The sequence below is a fragment of the Dromiciops gliroides genome, chromosome 3 (assembly GCF_019393635.1).
Source record: "Dromiciops gliroides isolate mDroGli1 chromosome 3, mDroGli1.pri, whole genome shotgun sequence".
NCBI classification, from domain to species: domain Eukaryota; kingdom Metazoa; phylum Chordata; class Mammalia; order Microbiotheria; family Microbiotheriidae; genus Dromiciops; species Dromiciops gliroides.
In genome coordinates this window covers 604,893,313-604,914,816 of record NC_057863.1, presented here as the reverse complement: position 1 = coordinate 604,914,816, position 21,504 = coordinate 604,893,313, and the positions used below count along the sequence as shown (strand labels likewise).

The 21,504-nt window shown below is 48.3% G+C and overlaps 1 protein-coding gene across 1 annotated transcript in view; it reads right to left on the bottom strand.

The window, feature by feature from the left end:
• Positions 1–391: 391 nt before the first annotated feature.
• AHDC1 (AT-hook DNA binding motif containing 1) overlaps positions 392–21,504 on the bottom strand; it is a 90,311-nt gene continuing 69,198 nt past the window's right edge. Inside the window, 1 exon segment of the mRNA XM_043993357.1 lies at positions 392–1,067. The gene's annotated coding sequence lies outside the window, so the exon portion shown is untranslated.

Sequence of the window (21,504 nt, the reverse complement as noted above, 5' to 3'; positions counted from 1 at the left end):
TACTAGATTGCAAACTGGGTGCAGGCAGGCTCCATCTCTAAAGTCCTCTAAGGCCCAGTGGAGTGTTCCACACATAGTCAATGTTGGTCGATGTTTACTGGGTGAATGTTGAGTAAGGGAAGGCAAAGTCAGCTCCCAGACTGGAACTGGGGTTGGAACACTTGGTGCATTTGGAGAATGAGGATGTGGTGAAGCCTGGAGGGAGGGCCATTCTAGCACCGACTCTGGAGGTGGAGAGCTCAGGAAACAAAGTCCAGGAAGATGTGATGAGGGCAACCATTTTGGGGAACCAGTGGCCAATGAAAACTCCCCAGGTCCCTCCCTCCCACCACTTCCCTCCCCCCTCCCCATTTTGCCAACACAAGAATTATTGCCTTTTTTTTTGCTTTTTCCATTTAATTTTTTTTAATACAAATTTGGATCTTTGGGTGTGTCCTGCCAACAGAAAACAACAACAACAACAGAAAAAAAGAAAACAACCCAAAAGGAGTGAAAAAACCAGAAAGAAAAGTTGTCCCTAGAGAATTGTCCCCCCCACCCCCCACCATGCGTATTTGCACACCACGAAACCACAGCAGATGTACAGGGTGCAATATGCAATCCACAATTTATAATAAAACAGTATATACAATAAATAGGGTATTGTTCCTTTCTCTCTAACGACCTGTAAATAAATTTCTCAGTGCATACTGGAGGAGCTGCTCGGGCACTGCTCGGCCTCTCTCGCTCGCAATCTCTCGCTCGCTCTCGCAATCTCTCGCTCGCTCTTTTTTTTTTGTCTTTTTTTTGTCTAAAACTGTGTTCTGTTTTGTTTTGTACATTTTTAAAAAGTATTTACAATTGCTGGTTTTGTGCAGAAAGAGCTCACCTTCCGCTTCTGCGTGGAGGGGGGTGTGTGTGTGGGAGGGGGAGGGGTTCCCGGGGTCCAGGGTAGGCGATGGAAGAGGAGGAGGGGGCTTGGGGGTTTCAGGGTTGGGGGGGCAGTTGGAAGGGGAGGCAGAGGGGGTGAGTCGCTCCTGCGGGAAGTTGGGGACGATGGGAGGGATCTTGGCGTTGGTTTCTGAAAGCTGTGGAGAAAACATAAAGACAGGAGGTCAGGACTGGGCCCTGTTGGAGGTTAAGGACAGCCATATAGCAATATCCCACCCTATACCATTCCCACCTCCTACCCCTATGGAAATGCTAAGTCTGGATTGTAGCAAACTATTTTTCAATTCTTCGGTTTGGGGATGTTCTAGAAAGCAACAATGAAGGACCCTAGAGTAGGAGTCAAGACACCAGCTTGGGCCATCAAGATCTGTGACTCTGGACAAATCATCACCCCTTCCCTTGCCTTAATTGCTTCCTCTCTAAAATGAGAGAGTTGGATTAAATGACCTCTAAGGTTCCCTCCAATGTGACCATTCTCTATCTCAATGTTCCCACCATCTTTGACATTCTGTGTTCTAATAGTCTATATTCTGAGAAAGCCACTAGGAACTTTGACACTATGTCATAAAGTTCCTTTCAGCTCGGACATTCTATGTTCTAAGGTCACCTCCTGCTCCAATATTCTATTTTATAGTACTCTGTGTTCTAAGGTTCTAGAGTCAACCTAATATACCCTAGCTCAAAACCTTCCTCCCAAGAAGCAGTGTCATCATCTATCCCACCCACTCTGATCACACCCAATCCCCATAACAATTACATAAACAGACTACAGAGAACCCTTATGTGCTTTTTCATATGTTGCTGTTATCCAGTAGTTATAAATACGATATAATCCCTCGTGTTATTTATTTAGCCCTTTACGAAGCACCCTAAAAATCTGTTACTTCCCTGCATTGTCCCTAACCTCTATAAGTATATGGAGCAAATAGGATTTCCCCTATTTCACAGTTAAAAAGACTGAGGCCCAGAGAGAGGAAAGACCAGGCCAACCCAGCAATTCTAAAGTATGTTTCAAATCTTGTCCTTGGGGTAAACCTGAGAGAAAATCCCAGGACTGAAAGGACTTTGAAAATCCACTTCTTTCACCTCTTCTTTTTATAGATGAATGTCCTGAGGTTCTGGGAGGTGAAACACCTCACCCAAGGCCAGCCAGCCAGCCAGCCAACAAGCATTTATTAAGCACCTACTATGTTCCCAACACTGGGCTAAGCCGCAAAGGTTTATAGGTGGCCAGGGAGGAATTTGAACCCAGCTCTTTCTGACTCCAGTTCCGGCTCTCTCTCTACTGTGCTACTCTTGCTTTCTCCTGTCTTTATATCTCTCTTAGCACTCAGCCCCATGACCAGCTCCTCACTCTGGAGCTGGAAGGGACTCAGAGGCCCTCAAGTCCAGCCCCCTCATTTTATAAGGAAGCCAAGGATCCTCAGAGCTAAAGAGACTTGCCCAAGGTGACCCACATAGTACCAGGCAGAGACAGGATTTGAATCCAGATTCTTGGGCATAAGAGGCACCGTTCTTTTCTCTTATACTGCTGTCTCCATTGTCATTCCTCCTTCTTATCCTTTTTTCTGCTGCCCGTGAGATCAAATTCAAACTTGTCAGCCTGGCATTCTAGGCCTCCCACATTTGGGCAGCAGCTCGTTGTATTTCTTGTCCCATCTCACCCCATTCCCCAACCCTGCCACGGACTCTCTGTACCTGCCGACCCCAAACCTATGACACTTTCCTACAGGTGTCATTCCTCATGCCTAGAATGCTCTCTCTCCCTTTCCCCACCTGAACTCCCCCTGTAGAAAACATTCCCATCTTCATCAGGCCTTGGTCAAATGTCACCTTCTCCTTGACCCCCGTCAGAAGGGAATAATCCTCCCCTTCTTGGACCTCACTTGGTTTGTAGTTCTCATGGACTTAAAAATAAGGCTAGGGCAGCTAGGTGGCACAGTGGATAAAGCACTGGCCTTGGATTCAGGAGGACCTGAATTCAAATCCAGCCTCAGACACTTGACACTTACTAGCTGTGTGACCCTGGACAAGTCACTTAACCCTCACTGCCCTGAAAAAACAAACAGACAAAAAACCAAAACAAAACAAAAAAATAAGGCTTGTCTGTCTATGCGCCTTATCATTCAACTAGGCCTTAAAGTCTGTGAGAGCCGGGGACTGCGTCTCCTCTAACTTTCACATCTTTCCCAGGCTGATCCAGTGATCAGTACACAGCAGACACCTAATAATGTTTGCTGAAGCTGGAACAACAATTCCATTCCAATCAATAAGCACTTCCTGAACTGGACATGCAGGAGAAACTGAGGAAATGGGCACAGCAAATCTCAGACCCACAGGGTTCTGCCCTTGGAGATGGTCTGATCACTTGTTTTCCCTTAGCCCTAAATATCTGAAATGATCATGGCTCTGGCCTTTATATTTCAATCTGACGTCCAATTAGGTGGTGGTGTTAGAGGCCTGGGACAACCACATGGCATCAGCTTTTCCCCCCAAATGTCTTTTGGGTTCCTCAGGAGTCTCATCCCTTGCTACCAGGCTCTAAGACTTGGAAAAGCTTCCTCTCTGGTTCAGAGCAAGGCTGGGGACACTGAGAGGCTAGGCCTGGGGATTACCGAATCCTCTTCTTTCTCACAGAACCCATACCCCCTCTCCCACTAAGCCCCCATCTCCCTCATCAGCCCTCATTGAGCCTTTGTCCCCCTTCCTGAAATTGCATTTTCTTCCTTGGGCTTGCCCACCTCTCTTTCAGTCCTGGGCCACTTCCCTGAACCCCTATCTCTGATTCACCTCCCTCCTATCCGTCTTTCTTCTAGCTGAGTCTCATCCCACTCACTTGGCTCTCACCCTCTTCCCTGAGCCCTTACTCCCCCCACTGACACCCCAACCTTCCCACTCAGGCTCCATCTCCTTCCTGATCCCCTAGCCCTAGCCCTCATCCTTCTCCCTAAGCCTCCAACCCCAGAACCTGCCTTTCCTCCCGACAACAGAACCCAGAGGACAATGGGAAGCTCCTCTCCCAGAAGCCAGAGAGGCCTCGGCAGACAGCCTCACCCACACTGTCAGAACATGCTTGCACTAAACCCATGATTGCGGCCACATGAGGCAAACCCTCCGCATGGCCCCAGGGCTGGGGAAGGAAGCATCACTCAGGGAGGAGGGGGCCAGGGACAGAGTCTTCTCCCCCCCCACCCTGATGCTGTCTGCTCCCCAGTCCTCCCCCCACCTTCTCTGGCCCAACCACATTCAAATTCAGCTCAGCATCCCCTTCTTTGTCTCCAGGACATTCAGCAATGCGGATGGCTGTTTGGCTGTTAGTGCTGCTGAGGTTAGGCCTGCCAGGGACCCACGAGGGATGTTGGTTTGGAGAGTACAAGGCCAGGTTACTGAAATGACAGGTGAGGAACTGCCTTTGGCTTAGGACGAAGAGGATTGATCGCAGGGCACCAGGGAGAACACAGGGTGACGAATGGAGGAGAAGCTATTGGGGGGCAGGGGGTGGGGCTACCACAGCTAGGGTGGCAAGCAGAGGAGCAGATTTGGGGTGGGGAACGGCCCACCCATCGCTACTCTGGTACCAGGTCAAAGAGTGAAGGTGACAAGAAGAGGAAGGGCTGTCGGGGTGGGGGGGGCAGAGATATCTGCTGGGGTGACACATCTCATAACTAGAGTGACAAACAGAGAAAAACGTTGGGGCAAGGGATGGCTCTGTTGGGGTGACAGGTGCATTGTGGTTTGGGTGATAGGAAAGGACATTGGGGGAGTCAGTGTTGGGAGAGATCCTCAGAAGTCTGTCAGTATCCACCACCAGATCCAGCTGCATCCCGCCCGCTGCAGGCACTGACTCAGTGCTTGGGCCCCCTGACAGGGAGTGGGGTCACTTGGGAGCCTCTTTACAAGCCCCCCACCCCCACCCCTCCTCCTCTCCTATCAACCGACTAGTAGTCACTGCCAATGTCCCTTTCCAAACAGAGTCGCCATGGTGATCTCAGTGCCCAGCAGGCAGCTTCCGCCAAAGCCCATTTCAGCAGCGCCAGGCACCCTGGCGGGGGTGGGGGTGAGCTCACCCTCCCTCCTCCAGCCCACTCCTCCAGAGCTAGTATTCTTTCTCCACACACAGCTGGGCACAGCTGGGCCAGGGTCAGGCACCGCAGTGCAGCATCCGTTGGTGGGGTATGGGAGTGAACAACTCAGGAAGGAGGGGCTGGAGGTTAGAAGGTGAAGAGAGGATGAGCTCTCAAGTCCCCGGGGGAAGGAGGAATGCATACCGTATTAGTCTGAATAGAAGCTGCCCTCAAATATAGGCTGCACACCTATCCCGTTATTCTCCGAGAAAGGAAGGAAACACAAATCTAGGTACACACAGTTTGATACCAGTTACAGGTCACGCTGAGGTTTCGGATGAGCCATCTTTGGGGACGGGGCAAGGGAGGGGAGGGGATGGTGGTTTGTATTTGGACCCAGTATAAGTCATTTGTCCTTTCCTTGGGTCACGTGGGCGACAAGGACATGATTCACATCTCTGGTCTCTACATCACCAAACCCAGGCAGTAGCTGATGCCCTTTCTACCCATATGGGCGCTCAGCGCAAGCAGCAGGAAGAATCCCACGGGGGGAGGACTAAGGCTGCCACTGGGGAGGAGCAGGGTGGGACCAGGCAGAAATGGAGCTCGCCTGGGGTACCGGCGCCCCGGGGAAGGACCTAGGAGGCCCTTCCCATTTGAACTAATGATCCTCAGCCTCTACATGCTAAGCTCGGTTGTTTCTGCCTTCTGAAGAAGAACAAGGGCTGTCATCACCCTCTCCATGGTATCACCCTGAGGATAAGATCCTGCCCTAGTTAGGCACTGGGCCCCCTCTTCCTTCTGAGGCTCTTGAATGTCATAGCTCCCACAGCCAGCTCCGGTGTCCTGCTTCTTACTCCTCTTCTGGCTCTCTCGGTGTAGGTGTCTCCCAACACTAGCTCCTGGGCCTCTTTTTTCTTGTCTATGTCTTCTTTCAGAGATATGCTTGGCACAGTTCTTTTCTCTGCTGGTCACCCTATGTTAGACCTGCCATCCCGACAGACACTCCTACCCTAAGAGCTATTCCTTTACCTGTCTGGCTTCCTTCAAGTCCCGACTAGGATTCTGGCAATGCCAGTGCCTTCCCTGTGTGGATCATCACCAATATACCCACTATATAGCTTGTTTGCCCGTAGTTGTTTACGTGTTGTCCTCCCTCATTGGACTGGGAGCTCCTTGAGGGAAGGGGCAATGTTTGTACCTTACTTTGTATTGCCGGCGCTTGGTAGAGTTCCTTGCACACAGTTGGTGCTTAATAAATGTTAACTGACTGCTGTCGACCCTGTGTCAGACTTGCCACCTCAATGGAGGTATGGACTCCCATAGCCCAGACTGTTTCCACCGTGGGAAGACTTGGAAATCTCTATCCCCAGGCCCAACTTCCATCCCTACCTCAAGTCCCATGTGTCTGGCTGTTGTTGGACATCTCCCACTGATATTCCATTTCTGTCTCAAACTGAACTCCTCACTGCCCCCTCACCCTAACTAACCCTTCCCCTCTCCTCAGCTTCCCTGAGCATCCACATTGGTCTCTTCAGGCTATCTGTCCTCCTCACTGGGCTTCTTGTCCTCTGGGTCTTTAGAGTTCCATACTTGAGAGGTTCCTGACCTTTCTGGGCCGACTTCCTTGTCAAGTTGTGGTCCATGGGATTCTACCTGTCAGGGACACACACTCCTTACCCATTATTCACATATCCCTGAACATTTGGTACACTCCCTCCTCCATGACAGAATATAATAAGCTCCTTGAGGCCAGGCACTGCCTTGATTTCGACTTTATATGAACTAGTCCAGTGCCAGGAGTTGTAGTCCATACTTTTAAAATGCTTGTGGGCGGGGCAGCTAGGTGGCGCAGTGGATAGAGCACCGGCCCTGGAGTCAGGAGTACCTGAGTTCAAATCTGGCCTCAGAAACCTAACACTTACTAGCTGTGTGACCCTGAGCAAGTCACTTAACCCCAATTGCCTCACTAAAAAAAAAAAAAAATGCTTGTGGGGGCAGCTAGATGGCGCAGTGGATAGAGCACCGGCCCTGGATTCAGGAATACCTGAGTTTGAATCTGACCTCAGACACTTAACACTAGCTGTGTGACCCTGGGCGAGTCACTTAACCCCAATTGCCTCACCAAAAAAAAAAAAAAAATGCTTGTGGATTGATGGATACCATCCTCCTAGTCAATTAATAATGATAATAAACATAGGCATTTATATGGCAAAACTTTACCTACATTATCTCATTTGATCCTAAAAACAACCCTATGAGGTCGATGCGATCATTATCACCACTTTACAGAAGAAACTGAGGGTCAAGAGAGGCAAAGGGATTTGCCTAAGGTCACAGAGTTAGTGTCTGAGGTGGAATTTGAACCCAAATCTTCTAGACTCTAAGTCCGGCATTCTATATATTCACTATATCCTACTGCCTCTTATCTAGACTTAAAAGCTTCTCAGAGCAATTCTCGACTGTTCCCTTTCCCTCAGCATTCCGTTGATTACCAAATCTTTTATCCCCACCTTGTGATTCTCAAAGCCATCACCCCAGTGTTTATTTAGTCATTTTCCAATCTTGTCCATTCTTCATGACCCCATTTGGGGTTTTCTTGGCAGAGATACTGGAGTGGTTTGCCATTTCCTTCAGCTCATTTTACAGTTGAGGAAATGGAAGCAAACAGGGTGAAGTGACTTGCCCAAGGTCATACAGCTAGTAAGTGTCTGAGACTGGATTTGAACTCAGGTCTTCCTGACTCTAGGCCCAGCACTCTGTACTACCTAGCTACCTACATCACCCTAGCACAGATCATCATCTTCTTTCCAGCCTCTTCTTGATATGATCCATCTCATACATGCTGCCAGAATCAATTTTCTTTCTATATGACTCTGATCACATTACTTCCCTGCTTTGAAACCTTCAATAACTCCCCATTTCCTACAGAATAAAGTCCAAGCTTCTTCACCCTGACATTCAAACCCTCTGCCACCTGCTTCCAATCTACTTTTTCAGTCTTATCCCCTCCCATATCCCTACTTGGCTCCAGCCAAACTGGTTTATTGTTCTCTGAACATAAAAGATCCCCCCCACCCCCCTTCTGCATTTCAGTTCATTATCTGGATACTCTTCCTCTTCACCATCCATCCAACATGCTATGTCCTTCAAGGCCTGGCTCAAATCTCCCCTCCTCTGGGAAATCTCCCATGACCCCCCCAGCCTATAGTGACATCTCTCTCCCTGCTTTTAGCTCCTCTAGCGCTTAACTCTCTGACCCACCTGAGGGCAGACAGACACACCTGGTTTGTTGTTGATTCAATTTGATCCAACAGACATTAGTGAAACAGGAGTTCCTCTCACGAGCCAGGTATTGAGGGGGTACAAAGACAAAGATGAAAACCATTCCTGTCCTCAAGACTTCTCTCTTTCTCTGTGTCTCCCAACTGAACTAGAAGCTCCCCAGGGTCAGGGAGCATCTCTTTGCCACTTGCACCCACAATGCCTTGCACACAGCAGGCTCTTCATGTGTCATTTGCGGCTCATGGATCTTGTCATCTGCAGGGTACAGGGATCCTCAATGCCAGCTCTCAGTCACTCAACCCAAAGCCAGGAGAGAGCCCATATACATAGCGATGGTGCTTTGACCATGCTCTCGCACTCCCTTCTCTCCTGGCTCTACTCCTGCCTCTCTGGCCTTCTTTCTCCACTACTCCCTAGCAGCCTTCTCACCCTGAAAGATCCCTTGACCCCTTGGGCCCCTTCTTCTGATTGGTTAGTTACTCCTGTTCTATTTTTTTCTTTTCTTTCTTTCTTTTTTTTTTGACAGGGCAATTGGGGTTAAGTGACTTGCCCAGGGTCACACAGCTAGTAAGTGTTAAGTGTCTGAGGCTGGATTTGAACTCAGGTACTCCTGACTCCAGGGCCGGTGCTTTATCCACTTCGCCACCTAGCTGCCCCCCCAGGTCTGATTCTTAATGACCTCATTTGGGATTTTTACTCTTATGTTTTATGTGTTATCATCTCACACTAAAATGTAAACTTCTTGAGGGCAGGGCCTTTCTTTTTGCTTGAATTTGTATTCGCAGCACCTAGCACCGTGCCCAGCACACAGTAAGTGCTTAATCAATGCTTGTTGACTCGTTAACTTTAAGGTTTACCAAGCCTTCACTGCACACCGACCATGGTGGTGGTGGTGGTGGTGGTGGTGGTGGTGGTAAGTACAAGCACCTACAGGTACCAGTAACCCTATGACAGATGAAGTAACACTGAGTATCAGAGATGGTCAGTGACTTGCCTAGGGCACACAGGTAGTATGAGGAGGAGCTGGAATTTGATCTTAAGGCTTCTGACTTCAAGTCTGGTGCTCTTCCCACTCTGCCACCTTACCAGGTGATGTACAAGTCACCTGTTTAGAGTTCAGGAAGTACTTCTGGTGACAGTGATGGCTGTTTTAGGTTAATAAACTGGACTCTAAGAGATTGCCTGGGGCCTAGAGTGAGGAAGACTCCTTGAGTTCAAATCTGGTCCCAGACACTGACTAGCTGTGTGACCCTGGACAAGTCACTTCACCCTGTTGGCCTCAGTTTCCTCATCTATAAAATGAACTGGAGAAAGAAGTGGCAAACCCCTCCAGTATCTTGGCCAAGAAAACCTCAGATGGGGTCACAAAGAGTCGGATATGACTGCAATGACTGTACAACAAGATATTGTCCACAGTATCTAGAGCAAAACTATTGATCAAACCATTTTAGAACATCATCTGGCACTGTAGTACAGTGGAAGGGGCATCACACTGGCAGTTAGGAGCCCTGGGGCCATTAACCACCTGTAGGATCTCAGGCAATTCAATAGTCGAGTCAGCTGGGTATAGGCCAATGCACCAGTGACAAGTTATTTCCACCTTTCTCAGCCTCAGTTTCCTCGTTTTAAAAATTGGGGAGGGGAGGGCCTAGCTGGCCTCTGAGACTATCCACAGGTGGCACGGTGAAGACAGTACTGAGCCTAGAGTCAGGAAGACCTGAATTAAAATCCAGCCTCAGATACTAGCTAGGTGACCCTGGGTAAGTCACTCTACCACTGTCTGCCTCAGTTTGCCCAGCCATATAATGGGGGACATAATAGTGCTGACATCCTTGGGTTGTTGTGAAGATCAAATGAGATGATCCTTATAAAAAGTGCTTATCTAGTACAGTGCCCAGTACACATTAGGTGCTTTATAAATGCTTATTCTCTTCTCCTTCTGTCCCTCCCTACACTCCAGGTCTCTTACCATGTTAGATCCATGACCCCATCAGTCTATGATTCTTTTTACCTTTTTTTTTTTTTTTTTTGGTGAGGCAATTGGGGTTAAGTGACTTGCCCAGGGTCACACAGCTAGTAAGTGTCAAGTGTCTGAGATTGGATTTGAACTCAGGTCCTCCTGACTCCAGGACCGGTGCTCTATCCACTACGCCACCTAACTGCCCCCAGTCTATGATTCTTTCTGGAGCTCATTTACTTACTATGTAAAATGAAGACATTGGACCAGATGGGTTCTAAGTCCCTTCTTAGTTCCCAGGCTTGTGGGTTCTAAGGAAACTCCCAGGTCTAACATTCTGTTCTTAGAGCTCTAAGAGTCTATTTTATAAGGCCCCTTCCAGCTCTCACAACCCAACATCTTTTCTTTCTTTCTTTCTTTCTTTCTTTCTTTCTTTCTTTCTTTCTTTCTTTCTTTCTTTCTTTCTTTCTTTCTTTCGTTCTTTCTTTCTTTCTTTCTTTCTTTCTTTCTTTCTTTCTTTCTTTCTTTCTTTCTTTCTTTCTTTCTATCTTTCTTTCTTTCTTTCTTTCTTGCTTCCTTCCTTCCTTCCTTCCTTCCTTCCTTCCTTCCTTCCTTCCTTCCTTCCTTCCTTTCTTTCTGTGAGGCAATTGGGGTTAAGTGACTTGCCCAGGGTTACACAGCTAGAGGCCGCATCTGAACTCAGGTCCTCCTGACTCCAGGGCCCGTGCTCCACCCACTGCACCACCTAGCTGCCCCAATCTTTTTCAAAATTAAATTTTGTTTTCATGAAGATCTACCTTTTCTCCTTTCCCCCCACTTCCGTGAGAAAGCAAGAGAAACAAAACCCGTTACAAACATATAGTCACACAAAATGAATTCCCGCACTAGCCATGAGGCACCCCAAAAGTCTCAGGCTGCACACAGAGTTTATGACCTTTGACAGGAGGTGGGCATGATCTTCGATATTTTAAGACCCCTCCCAGTTCTATCATCCTGTGTTCTAAGGTCCCTTCCCAGCTCTGACATTCTCTGTTCTCAGGCTCCTCCCAGTTCTGACATCCTGTGTTCTAAGTCCCCCCCCCCCAGCTCTGACATCCTTTGTTCTAAGGGCCCCCCACCAGCTCTGACATCCTGTGTTCTAAGGGCTCCCCTAGCTCTGACTTTCTGTATTCTAAGGGCCCTCCCAGCTCTGACATTCTGTGTTCTAAGGACCTTCCTAGATCTGACATTCAAAGGTCTTTCCTGGCTCTCATAGTCATGTTCTATGGTCTCTCTCTGTTCTGATGTTCTGGGTTCTTAGCTCCCTCTCAGCTCTGACATTCTGTGTTTAATCCTCACAACAACCCTGAAAGATAAGTGATGCCCATTTTACCTCTGAAGCAACAGAGGCCTTCCCAGATCTGACATTCTATGTTCTAAGGCCCCTCCCAAGCTTGGACACCCTACATTCTGAGGTCTTTCTAACGTTCTCTGATCTAATGTACTGTGCTCTAAAGCCCCTTTCAGCTCTCGGATTCTAGGAGACAAAAAAATGTCTTCTTTCTCTCAACAGGAGGTAAGGCTACTCCAGACAGCAATAAAGGGGTGGAGGTGGAAGGCAGGAATAAATGACCTCTGAGGCTCTTCCCAGTTCTCGATCAATGGTAGCTCTGCCTGCAGTAACCACACCAGAAGAAATCCGGTGACAATACCCCTGAAATGGCTTCTCTCGCCGGCTGTGTGGAGACTCAGCCACCAAACTGAATCCTTGTTATACTCCAGCTTCTGGACTGAAATGGAGAGGTTTCCCCTCCCCCAAATATCAAGGGGAATTTTCCAAGTCAAGTCAACATCTGGTATTAAGAGCATTTTTTTTTAAGTTCCCACTTTGCACCAGGCAGAGGATGCACAAAGGAAGACGAGAGAGAGTCTCTGCCCTCAGGGACTCCCTGGTTAGGGAAGGCAGGACATACATGGAGCTAAAGGCTGAAAAAGGGACACATCCGCACAGCAAAATAATTGCTGAAGCAACCGAGGGAGGAGGGGAGTAATTGGAGAAGAACACATCAACCAAAGAAAGCTTCCGGGAGGAGGTCAACTCTATTTGTCAGCCCCGTTTCTCCAACTAGATCATAAATGAATGAGCACAGTTATTAGAGCTAGGAGAGACCTTAGAACAGAATGTTCTAAGAGCTGGAAGAGGCCTTAGAATATCAACTCCTGGAGTGCTAGGAGAGCTTAGAACACAGTTATGTTATGGCTAGGAGGTCCCTGAGAATACACAAATGTAGAAGCTGAGAAGGAACTTAGAAACCATCCAGTTTCAATTCATTTTAATATGGAATGTCAGACAGAGCTGGGAAGAACACAGAATGGGAAAACTGGAAGAGGCCTCAGAACAGAGAATTTTAGGGTGAGAAGGGACCTTAGAACAGAGAATCTGAGAGCTAGAAGAGACCTTAGAACAGAGAATGTCAGAGCTGGGAGGGCCCTTAGAACAGAGAATGTCAGAGCTGGAAGGGCCCTTAGAACACAGAATGTCAGAGCTGGGAGGGTCCTTAGAACATCAGGTGTCAGAGCCAGGAGGCCCCTTAGAACACAGAATGTCAGAGCTGTGAAGGACCTTAGAAATCATCCCTGTTCAACTTCCTCATTCCACCAATGAGAAAACTGAGGCCCAGGGTGGGTAGAGGTAGGGAAGTGCTTTGCCTGTGGCTACACAGCAAGTGTGTGGTTGAGCCTAGGTCTCCCAGTTCCTAGCTCTGGGCTCTCTCCACCATGCTACATTGCCCCTTTTTGAGCAGAGACCCTGTATTTATTCTTTCACTAACCACCTTCCCCCCCACTCCCAACCCCCTCCAAGAGCCTCACCTCCACCTAATGGGACTGAAACACTAACTGCTACCATAGGGGCAAAGGGAGCTTCTCTGACTGAAGGTCCCTGACTGGTTGTCAGAACAAGAGATACCAAAGTCTTCTATTACCGGTTCCTCCTCCAAATCCTGACTTTAAGGCCTGTCTCTGCCACTGAGTGGCTTTGTGAACCGGAGCCTCAGTTTACTCATTCATAAAGTGGGCATAAAATATTCCTGGCCCTACCTGTTGGATTCCACAGGCATTTATTTTATAGAGGGAGCTCAGAGGTGAAGTGGATAGAACACGGGTCATGGAGTCAGGAAGACCCGAGTTGAAACCCTACCTCAGATACTGACTAGCTGGGTGATCCTGGAAAAGTCACTTGCTTCTTTCTGCCTCCGTTGCTTCAGAGGTAAAAAGGGGATCATTTATCTTTCAGGGTTGTTGTGAGGATTAAATGAAATAAAGCAGCCTATAAAGGCTATTACTGTGCCAGGCACCATGCTAGGTGATGGGGGCACAAAAGGCAAAAATCAGCCAGTCCTGTCCTCAAGGAGTTTACACTCTACTGGTGACATAGACAAATATACATAAGATATACTCAAAATAAATACAAAGTCATTTGAGACCGGCACTGAAAGACCTCCTTGAAGGAGGTAGCACTAGAGCTGAACCTTGATGGGAACCAAGAGTGAGGAGGGAGAACATTCTAGGCATGGAGGACGGCCCACAAAGACACCAAGGCAGGAAATGGAATATTGAGTACATGGTGGCTGGGTCTGGAGTCAAGAGGACTTGAGTTCAAATCTAGTCTCAGACACTTATGAGCTGTGTGACCCTGGACAAGTCACTTAACCCCGTCTGCCTCAGTTTCCTCATCTGTCAAATGAGCTAGAGAAGGAAATGGCAAACTACTCCAGTATCTTTGCCAAGAAAACCCTAAATGGGGTCACAGAGAGTTGCACATGACTGAAAAACAACTTAATAGTTACAAAGGAGTCAGAATTTATTAAATTCCTACTATGTGTCAGGCACTGTGCTAACTGCTTTACACCTATTATCTGAACCTCACAATGACCATTTTTTTGGGGGGGGCAGGGCAATGAGGGTTAAGTGACTTGCCCAGGGTCACACAGCTAGTAAGTGTGAAGTGTCTGAGGCTGGCCTTGAGCTCAGGTCCTCCTGAATCCAGGGCCAGTGCTTTATCCACTATGCCACCTAGCTGCCCCTCACAATGACCATTTTACAGTTGAGGAAATCGAGGCAGACAGAAGTATAGTGACTTAGCAGGGGTCACACATATAGTAAATGTCTGAGGCAAATGAGTAAATGACTCAGGTCTTCCTGGATCTAGGCCCAGTGTTCTATCCACTGGGCCATCCAGCTAGGGAGCATTAACCTGGAAAGATAGGCCTTGCTAAGATTGATAAGCCCTTTAATTAAATGCCAAACCAAAGAGTTTGGGTTTTAGCCTAAAAACAACAGGGAGCCATCGAAAGTTCTTGAGCCTAGTAGAGCCTGGTCAGACTTATGTCTATCTGTAGGACATGAGATAATGTAAGTCAAATGCTCTGCAACTGCAAAGCATCATATAAATTTATGATGATAATTGTTTTCTCAGCAATGAGAGAGCAGAAAAGGCGAGTTTCTCTAATAGGATCAAGTAAGGCTCTGTGGATTATCCACACCATCTTCCTCATGCTCCACCTCTCCTCCTGCTCTAGAATCTGCAAGGCTCCCCACTGCCTCAAAGATCAAACCCAAACTCTTCAGCTAAAGTCCTAGCTCCTGCAAGAAGACTTTCCCTGTCATTTGAGTGCCTTCCCTCTTAGACTAGCTCCAATTTATCATGTCTCCCCCATCAGACAGGGGCTGTTTTTTGCCTTTCTTTGTATCTCTATTGCTTAGTTCAGTGCTGGGTACAGAGTAGCAGATTAATAAATGCTTGTTGACTCGACTTTTGAGCCTGGCCACACACAGCCTGGCCCTTAATCCTCAGCACCCAACCTACGCTCCAGTAAGAATGGTCTCTGGGGCAGCTAGGTGGCACAGTGGATAGAGCACCAGCCCTGGAGTCAGGAATACCTGAGTTCAAATCTGGCCTCAGACACTTAACACTTACTAGCTGTGTGACCCTGGGCAAGTCACTTAACCCCAATTGCCTCACTTAAAAAACAAAAAATGGTCTCCTTCAGTGCTCACCACACACAATGGGCTCATTCCTGCCACCATACCTTAGCCATCCTTCAAGGCCCAGCTCCAAACATGTCTCCTCTAGGGACCTCCCCCCCCCCCCACAACCATACCCTTAGAGCCAGTGAGAACCATGGGAATCATCTGGTACAATTCCCTCATTGATAAAGAGACTGAAGCACAGAAGGAGTGACCTGCAGCAAAGTGAGTAGCAAGCTAGGGATCCTACCCCATGTCCCGTGACTCCATTCAGTGGCCTCTTCACCTCACCACCCAGTTTTCAGCCTCCTCTAGGTCTCAGGGGTCCCCATACAGCTTAGCCCTTGTATATGGTATTGGACTGTTCAGTTTCAGATGCGTTAAGCTTCATCCTCCCAACTAGAACATCAGCTCCTGGTGGGCAAAGACCCTGTCCTCTCTCCTGGTCTCTCTAAATCCCTCCACCTAGGATTGAACTGGGAAAAGGAGAGGCCTCCTACATCCTTGCTGACTCTCCATTCCTCCTGTGCCAAGCCTGGCATCGAAGAACCTAGCTGGTTTTAATCTCAGCCTGAATTAGGTAAATTGGGACAAGTTAATCTGGTGGAGGGGTGAAAAAGAATACAATTCCAAATCCATTGCATTCCCAAGGCCAACTGAATGAGGGGGAGTGTGGGGAGCAGGGAGTGGACTCCCTGATTTCAGATAAGCATTCTTTTTCTTAAGTTTTAGTGACTGCAGGACTGAATCCTGCCACCTGTTCCTCCTACCCAATTTGGGCACAAGGTTCCCTGTGGGCACCCCTTCCCCACCCCAACCAGAGCAGGAGCCCTTAGCATGGGAGTGGAAGGGCAGCACACTGCTATGCCTCCCCTATCAGACATGGGGCTCCCTGAGGACAGGGACTCCTAGCATGGGGTAGGGGTATTATGTCTCCCCCATCAGACTACGGGCTACCCAAGGGCTTACAACCTAGTGTCATCTTTGATTTCCTTACTGTTATGGGCCTGGGTACCTCATTTGAATGGGCCTGGGTACCCCAGAAGTTTTGTGGGGTAAATCAAAAGAACCTTCTTCTTGAGAAACTAAACCAAAGGACAGACACACCTAAAGAGATAAGCGGCACAGGATTAGGACTGAGCTAGCTCCAGGACCACCACCCTTCATTCTAGTCTCCCTCACCCCTGGGGAGAAAAGATTAGGTATGGCTGATAGCTTTGTGGCATGAGGAGGAAAGAGATGGCTGGAGAGATCTGTAGCCACCCCTCGCCCAACTTCCCCAGCCACCACCAGAGGACTATTCAGTCCTCCCCCAATAAGGGAACTTTCCACAGTCAGACAACCACCTCACTGGACCACCATTGGGCCTCTATAAAAGTATCTGCCTGTCTCTGGCTCGAGGAGATTGGTATCTCAGAGCCACGCCTCTGTGCCATGCCTTTTCCCCATGATAAGAAGTCCAAGGACTTCTCTCTTGGTTTCCTTTCCCTAGCACCTAAATAAACTATTATTTTATTCTAATTGGATTTGTGTGCAAGAGGGTGTAATTCTTCAAAGAGGAATTCCTAAGAACCCCTACTCAAACCCCCACCAATTACCCTCACTCACCTCCCCCTCATCCATCCAATCAGCTACTAAGTCCTGGCATTTACCACCTTTGTTTTTGTTGCTGTTGTTCAGTCGTGTCTGACCCCATTTGGGGTTTTCTTGGCAGAAATACTGGAGTGGTTTGCCAGTTCCCTCTCCAGCTCATTTTACTGATGAGGAAACTGAGGCAGAGTAAAATGACTTGCTCAGGGTCACACAGCTAGGAAGTGTAGCATCTCTCCTATAGGTCCCCTTCTGTCTTTTGACACCGCCATCACCCAATCCAGACCCTCCTCACCTCCCACCTGAATCACTGTAATGGCCTGCAAGTTGGTCTCCCTGGCTCAAGGCTCTCAGCAATCAAAGTGATCTTCCTAAAGGACAGCTCTGACCACGTTGCCCCACTCTCCAATCAACTCCAGTGACTTCCCTGTCAGTTCCAGAATCACATAGAAAATACTCTGGCTTATGCAGTCCTCCAGAACCTCACCCCCTTCTGCCTTCCCAGTCTTCTAGTAGAAGCAGCACTGATGGGCAGCTAGGTGGCTCAGTGGATAGAGCACCGGCCCTGGAGTCAGGAGTACCTGAATTCAAATCCAGCCTCAGACACTTAACACTTACTAGCTATGTGACCCTGGGCAAGTCACTTAACCCCAATTGCCTCACTAAAAAAAAAACCAAAAAACCCCAGCACTGACATTGTCCCCCACATGCTCTGTGACCCAGAGCCCCAGGCCGTGTTTCTATCCAACCATCTCATGACTGGGCATTTGCGATAGCTGCCCCTCCCTTCTAGAATTCTCTCTCCTCATCTTCACCTCCCAAGCTTCCCAGAATTCCTTTAAATTTTGACTAAAGCCCCATCGATGTTCTTTAAGAAACCCTTCCTGTTACCCACCCACCCACCCATTATCTCCCATTTATCCTGCACACTGCCTCCCCCATTAGACTGGGAGTTTCTTGAGGGCAGGCATCAGGTTTCTGCCTTTCTTTGTATTCCCAGTGTTGACTGACTATTTAGGTCACTGGGAGGCTGGATCTTCCCGGAACAGTACAGGCCTGGGCTGTGTCTCCTGTCTCTGCCCTGACTCCCAGCATTGCAGAATTTCAGAACTAGAAAGAACCTCCTCCCGAGGCCCCCTAGACCAACCTGCAGAAGAACTCTGTGGACAACACAGCCAACTAATGATCACACAGGTCTTCCCTGGAAGATCTCTAGGGAGAGGGAGCCCGCTCCTTCCTAAGGGAGCCTACTCTACTTCTGCAAAGCTAGGACACTCAGGAAGCTTCTCCTACTTTGACCCAAACTTGACCCTTTTCAACTCACACCAGTCGACCATTATTAAGCACCAACAATTTGACAGGCATGGTGGCAGGAGGTGGGGGGTACAAAGCTCCAGATGAAAGAATCCCTACCTATAAGTATATATTCTATTGGTGGGGGGGGGGAAGGGGACAGCATGTACACATCAATATATCAATTGACAGGTATTTATGAAGCTCCCAACATGTGCTAAGCAATTTTCTGGGAGGGAAATAATCCAGGCCTTCAAGAATATAAGTGTGTATGAGGGCAGCTAGGTGGTGCAGTGGATAGAACACTGGCCCTGGAGTCAGGAAGACCTGAGTTAAAATCTTGCCTCAGATACTTACTCACTATGTGACCCTGGGCAAGTCACTTAACTCTCAATGCCTCAAAAAAAAAAAAAAAAGAACATAAATGTGTAAAAATATGTACTGAATAAATACACAAATCCACTGATTTCTCCAACATCTGCCCTTTGGGTCCAAACAAAGCCAGGAAAATCTCTCTACTTCATTCTTCAAATACTTAAAGACTGCTATTAATGGGAGTCTTCTCTTTTTCAGTTGAAATGCCTTTGGTTCAAATCCAGCCCGAGACACTACCTAGCTGTGTGACTCTGAGCAAGTCACTTTAACTGCTACCAACTGTAAAAAAGGGATAACAATAGCTCCTACCTATCAGGTTGTTGTGAGGATCAGAGATATTTGTAAAGTGCTTAGCACAATGCCTGGCAAATAGCAGGTACTATCTAAACACAAGCCATTACTATTGTTGTCATTGTTAGATTTGGTCAGACTAGGGCAGAACACAGTAGGACAGCTTATTTGTTCCTGGAAATTATGGCTCTTGTAATGAAGCCCAGGATCCCATGAACTTTTTTTGCTTTCCATACCACTGCTGTTGATTCATATGGGGTCTGTGGTTCACTGAAACCCCCAGATCTTTTTCATACACACTGCTACCTAAATATACCTTCCCCATCTTGTCCTTAGGAAGTTGACAGTTTAAATTCTGGTGTGATTCTTTACATTTATTCCTATCTAATTTCATGAAACTGGCCCAGGGTCAAGGACTTCTGGGGCTCTGACTCTTTCATTCAGTACATTATCTATCCTGCCCAGTTAAGTGCCTCCTTCCAATTGAATAAACGGGTCTCCTGTGCCTTTATAACCCACCCGATTGGTTAAAGGGTTAAGGAGCACACATAGAGCCCAGCACAGATCCCAAAGGCTTTCACTGGAGATGTTCCTCTCAGATGACCCCAGATCATCGGTGACTGGATCACCCTTTGGTTCTGGTCGCACAAACGGTCAGTTCCATGTCATGTGAAATTGGGATGCCACATTTCACAAATGTGACCCTGGAATGCAGTGTCCCACCCAATGAGGCAGGGCTGTAAGAGGCTGAAAGGTAAGAAGGACCGAGCTATGTCAGGGGCTATGAGAAGCCAGGAGATCATGAGTGAGGGGCTGTGAATGGGAGGGGTGAGGAGGGGAGAGCCAGGAGCATACAAGGAGGTGCCCGAGTGTCCACAAGGAAGGAATCAGGAGGGCTGGGTTTAAACTGCCAGCCGTAGAGATGGTGGTCAGACAAGGTCAGTGAGGCAGAAGCATCTGGATGGGATACTCTGCATCAGAGGCACAGCACTGGGAGAGACCCCCTCCTAAAGGCCAGAATGCTTAGGAGCTGCCTTTGGGGATGAGCTGGGGGTGGGGGTGACCTGGAGGGAGGGTTTTTTCCCTTCTCTTTGACTATGTCTTTCAGTGCTGGCCCTTCCCCATTGTTCCACTTCTAAAACCCTGTCTCAATCTCAAGGCCTCAGCCCGGGAGCCATCTCAGGCAAAGAAGGTGTCTCTGGCCCCTGCTTTCAGGCAGGGGGCCAGGGAAGGTCTGAAAGCCCCTTTTCCATCCTTTCACTGAGCCCTGGCCCTCAGCCCAGCTGCCAGAGCTCTCAGAGATTACAGCCAACTCAAAATTCCCAAGTTTTCTTTTTCTGAAGCAACTAGCTCTTTCAACTTAGACCCATTAGATGGTAAAACTGAAAGGGCCCTGGGAACATAGGTCAAAGCTGGAAGAGACCTTAGAAGATACAATATTAGAGCTGGGAGGAACCTTAGAACTCAGAAGGTCAGAGCTAGGAGGGCCTTAGAACCCAGAATGTCAGAGCTGGGAGGAACTTTAGAACCCAGAATGTCAGAGCTGGGAGGGGCCTTAGAACAAAAAATAAATATCTCTTAGAAGACAGAATGCTCTGTCTGGAAGGGACCTCAGAGCATGGAATGTTGGAGCTGGAAGAGACTGTTGAATGTGGAATGTTACAAATGACATGGACCTTAAAAACTAGGTCAGCGCTGAGAATGTTAGAACTGGAAAGGACCTTAGAACATAGAACGTCAGAGCTGAAAGGAGGCTCTAAACATAAAACGTTAGGACTGGAAGGGACCTCAGACTCATCTAATCCTAATGGCTTCACTTTACAGGGAAGGAAAGTGAGACCCAGAGACCCGCTAAAGGTCACCAGATGACAGAGCCCAGAAGAGACCCCAGCTTCCTGACAGCCGGTCCACGGCAGCCGAGCTCTTTGCTGACATCATCGCCCACTGTGCCCAAGTCCTTTGTTGGCACTCTCACTTCCTCAATTAATCCTCACTCTCTTCTTGCATCTGGAAGTTCTCCCCACCCTCTCAGCTCCTGGGACACTAAATTATCCCCATTTCCCAGACCCATACAGACATGGGGAGGCTGCCGGGTTGCTGAGCAATAAGTGCTGCCTATTTCCAGTATGGGGTGGGGAGCAGGGAGAGGATGAACACGGAGCAGGATGGGGAAGCTGGATGCTTTCCCAGGTGCCCCTGAGCCAGGCTCTTCTCTGGGCAACTTCCTTATTTGGTTTGACACGCTGTGAGGTCAGACACCCCCATATTCCATTGGAAGGGCAAGGACCGAAGAGACGGGACTTTTGGATAATCTGATGCCTTTGTATTACCTAGGAGTCCTTTCCCTCTCAAAAGAAGGGTGAAAAGTTGGCTCTTTTTTTCACCCTAAAGGAATACCTCCCCAGCCTGTTCCTGGCCTCTGGTACCAAGGGCCCACTGCCAGTCACTTGGAGCTCAGTGAACTAAAGCTTAGTAAATCTGCAACTGTCCACCCTCCGCCTCCTTCTCACCCCCATCTACCCCCCTTCGCAAATGAAGTCACATGATCATTCTGGGTTCTCTGGTCCCTCCTCCACCGGTATGGGTCATGAGTTGACTGTGAGTGGAATGGTAGGGTATTTTTTTTTTTTCACCTCACAGGCATTTGGGAATCTGGGAAGAATGGGTGGGGCAGTCAGAGCTTGGGAGGGGAGTCTGGGAGGACATAACTGA